We start from the raw sequence: 4,918 nt of genomic DNA on the forward strand, positions 1-4,918 counted from the left end.
GGACCACTAAGGTCTACATAAAAGAGACTTCAGATACAACATTAGGGGACCACTATGGGTATATAAAAGAGACTTCCGATACGGTTTTAGGATATATACAGTATTATTGTATAGAAGAGCACCATTTGATGGGATCTTTAAATTACGGAACCGCAGACTGGATTCAAAACCAAATTTTCCAAACGATTCCATTGATTTCATAATTCTTGAAACAATACAGAGTTGGAAGCGGTTATCGATACCCAATCCTGCTGGGTGTGTTGTATGATTTCCAGTGCTCTTACTGCTGTGTGCACTGTGAAGATCCAACATTATAAGGCAACACAATAGGCTTGCAACCCCGATTATCCGGATCCTAAACTTCTTCTTTTAGGACAAGGGCAGCTGTCTTATAACTTATATGTCAATACTCATATGATGGCTGCCATAGAATTAACATTTGACTTTAATGCAGAATGTTTCGTCCGTTTGCAACCGACTACTGTACAATGTTAACATTTTAATCTGCTCCTCTTTGAGGAATAATATAAATGCGAGCCTAAGCCCAGCACATTTTAGCTATTGGCTGCTGCTCACAGGACAGGCGTGCTGAACACAGCTCCTTGACATCCTGGAAGGCACAACTGTGATGGTGAAATCTGAAGTCGACATGAAATGAGGAACAAAAACGCTGCACATATCTTTCCATATCATACATGCTCAGAGGGGATTTACCACAACTGCCTATAGACATTATTATTCTTGTTTGCAAAAGTGCACGTTTCAAAAAAACACAAGCAAGTAAATAAAACAGTCTGTCTTTAGCCTTTGTCTTTGTTTGCTTTCCGAAGATAACTTAAGTTTCCAGTTTCTAAGTAGTTCAATCCAACCCAGGGGAGCTGTCTCCCTATGAGAAAAGATTTTTTTCTTTTTCTCTTTTTTTAAATCAACCCTTATATCCCAATGCAATTATTTAATATACACCCACTCATAGTCTGCATATGAGATATGAATATAATTGTATGTTACTTTTTAATTACAGGAAAAATCTAACTTGTAAGATGATGGGCTGGAAGGTGCCATTGCATTGTTATTTTTTTTTCATCCTCGTTTTCTGATTATGTGAGCTGGGCTCCTTTGCTAAGCGATGATAAGCAGAATTTCCATGTTCTCTGCATAATTAATCCATCTTTGCCTCTCTTCATGCCAACTCTGCCGTTATCGCCCGCACATGCCTGAATTGCAAAAGAATCCTCTCCTCAATTGGAACTTATTGATATTCTAAAAAAAAAAAACTGGAAATCCTCAAATTCAAGCCACAGATTGTTAAATGGATTAATTTCGCGGCAATCGCAAGCATCTAACGCGGGGAGACAGGCAAAGCAAATTGAAAGTAGCTCCTGTTTGTGTGGAGTTTTAGTCCCAAATGATAGGGTTTATTGGCATGTTTTTTTTCCCTCCATAGTCAAAAATTACCATTTATTTGCATGCCATAAAATACTTTTATATGGTTGAAAATTCAGAGGAATTTCCTTCAATGCCTGTCGTCGGATTCATGATAACAACTTCAGCTCCTCACATCTGGACGCTTTTGATACTGGGTGAAAGGAATGTCTGAATATTTAATATTTTTATCTGTTTTCATCGATGGTTTCACCATTAAGGATGGGCTCTGCTGTTTGCATGAAGCCTGGCAGATGTAGATTTATTTTCTGAGCTGTCGACGGCCTTCCTTTCTCTGAATATATTGATGCATTTTTCCATTTTGCTGTGCACTGATGCCTCTGCATATGTAATAAACCGGCAGACACACTTTTAAAATACATCAACAGACTGCATTATAATGCTGCGTTTAGATGTGGCTCCTCGGTTACTCATGCACATTTAGTAAAAGTGTGTGTGTGTGTGTGTGTGTGTGTGTGTGTGTGTGTCTGTGAATCAGCCACACATATCAAATATAATTTACTTGACCTCATAAAAATGAATAATATTAAATCACAGGATGTCAAAACACACGAGGTTCTCAAGTATACAGCAGCAAATATGTTATTTGGACACTTTGCATACAAACCTCTGTACTTACATACAAAGAGTAATATATTACAACATGGACACAATAAGCTACATGGTCACTCATATTGTATTCCATATTTTAAATGATGTTCACAGCCAGAATTAGACTAAGGAACAGCTGCTCTTATTAACAAAGATGTCACAGATGTAGAACCAAAATTTAATAGATAAATCCTAGCTATTAATTCTGTAAAAAAAAAAAAAGAATATCCCCTGGAGGGAATATCCATTTTTAGTATTGATATATTTAGTTTATCTGACAGTTGTTGTACATTCATTGTAATACGGATTCATCACTCAAAATCAAAATACCAGCCTATCTAGAAGCTAAAGATCTGTAGTTGCACAGAACTAGTGTACACTAATCAAGAGCATAACAGTGTGTGTTAGCTGTGTAAAAACTGTTATGATTTAAAAAGTCAATTTTCTATGAAATGCCTTGACAAACCCTTCAATTATCATGCAGGTAAAGATGAATTAGTATTAAGGTTTTTAATTTTGGACTAATTCTTAACCCAGTGTCGAAATATGATGTTTCTTTGAAGGGAATGTTGTTGATTTGATTGTGAAAGTTGAACTTTTTTTTTTTTTTTTTAATTTTCTGTTAGTATTGTTTGCAAATGTACATGCAGCACTATAGATTTGGGAGGCTTTGAAAGCCCATTCAAGCTGGCCATAGTTCACAAAATCTTGAATGTCATAGGCAATAATTACAAGTGTTCTATATTATAGTATTCTATATTCTGTAGCCATCATCTGAGAACTGACATGATAACGTTCCATACATTACTTTAGATCAAATCCTGCTCACAATTTCACCTTTTGTCCCCCAAAAACCAAAAACCAGTGTCATCAGTTCCCTTTGTCTGACTTTTAATTCGCTTAATTATATATGTATAAAGATATTATTCAAATTGCAAATTCAAAGTCGAAATTGAGCTCGTTTCTAAATGGATAACAGAATTGACTATTAAAAGGTAGTTTCTAGGGTAATGTTAAAGCTTTCTTTATGGGTTGATTAATTCATTCTACAGGCTGCATTCCCTCACCTTCCACCGTCAGATTCATATCCCTCCTTACTTAATAATGCAACATTTTTACTTTAAGAAATGAACTGCTTGAAACGACTACGGATATTTATGATTTTAATCCTTAAAGGCTTGCTGGTTGTGCCCAATCTCAGTTTCTGACCACATAAAAAGACTGTGAGATTAGGAGGAAGAATAGCCTGCCCCGTGGTATCCTCCTCCTCCTCCTCCTCCTCCTCTACAAAAAGCCTTTATTTACAGATTTACACACTCCCATTGGGAGGAGCATAATTTGTTCATCCCACCCTCTTTTTTGGTATTTTCATCACTTGCTTTGACTTTAACGCCATGGTGTCATCTTAAGATGCTTTGGGGATGTGTTGCATTTTGATTCCATATTTCTGACTGCTTTTGTTTTTTTTCTTCTTCTGCTTTGTTTTCAAAGCGCACTGCATGTTATATATATTTCCCAGATAAATGGAAAAAGGATGGGGAAGGGAAGGAGGTGTGGAGTGAAGGGACCTGGATGTCGGTGCGGGGAGTGAAGCCTCCCTGGACTAAGCTGGCGCCGAGGCCTCCAGGGCCGCGGGTGGTTTTGGCAGCCCGGCCGGCGGAGTGGGCACTCTCACAGACATCTGTTTGCTCACTGCTGCTGCTGGAGCTGCTGGCTGGCTGGCTGGCTGGATGGGTGGATGGATGGATGGATGGATGGATGGATGGATGGGTGGATGGGGGAGCAGCATTCAGCCACAACCAGCACCACCACCAGCGTCTTACCCAGGACAACAACAGCAAATCCACATTATATCTATTAAAAGTCATTAATGTAATGTAGTAAATTCAATACCAAATTTTAATACCTAAAAGACAATGTCTCATCAGCGTCAGTGAGCCAATGAGCACACAGCATGCTTCTACCGAGATCTAACGATGATGCTGATTGGCTGTCCGTGACACGCTGTGGATACGAGTTACGTGACGGGGATCACACGTGTCGCTGGATTTTGAGAGGCTGCACTACAGTGGGCGTCACATAAGAGTAAAAGAGATGGACAATTTTAACAAAAGATTTGTAATGGTGTCATTTCCTCTTTTTTTTTAAGTGTATCTTTATGAAAATTGGTATCGTTCAGGAACTGATATCAAAGTCACTGGTATACCCATGATGCTTTACTTGCTATGACTCAAGCAGGGGTTTTGAAATTGTGGACGTCAGCATTGGGATGCGGTGATGCATTCAGGGCACATACTTGAATATAAATTAAACAATATTATGGAATGTTATGCAAAAACAATATAAAAAAAGTCCATCTCATAATCATCATTACACATACAGTACACTGAGGACCTAAACAGTTATATATGTGCCACAGCCACCCTGCACCAAACATCACTCCATGCACACACACACACACACACACACACACACACATCCTCTGGATACAAACCAATACCCAACAGCCAGAGGGTTAAACCACAGCAGGCCAACTCCTAACACCGATGTCCAAGCGGAGCTGCTGAGGCTGCTCTTTAAGGATGGAGTCCCTGTCCAGCCGATGGCTGTCACTCCCAGCGCCACCGGACACGTCTGATCCCTTAAAAACATCAACCTAGTCATTCGTCACGCCAGAGTCCCTGTGACATTACCCAGGCCAGCACAGCAGCTCCTCCCTCAAACAGTGTAGGAGGAAGACTGCAGATGTGATTACGGCAATGTAGCATTGTAATAAAATCAACACAGTAGATCATTTAAGACTCAACTGTTCAACATGAAAAACAATAGGAGGAAAGGGGGTCAGAAAGGGGCTTTTTGCTGAGGGGAGGGGGGGGGGGGGGGG

Source organism: Etheostoma cragini, chromosome 6, assembly GCF_013103735.1.
Source record: "Etheostoma cragini isolate CJK2018 chromosome 6, CSU_Ecrag_1.0, whole genome shotgun sequence".
Taxonomy (NCBI): Eukaryota; Metazoa; Chordata; class Actinopteri; order Perciformes; family Percidae; genus Etheostoma; species Etheostoma cragini.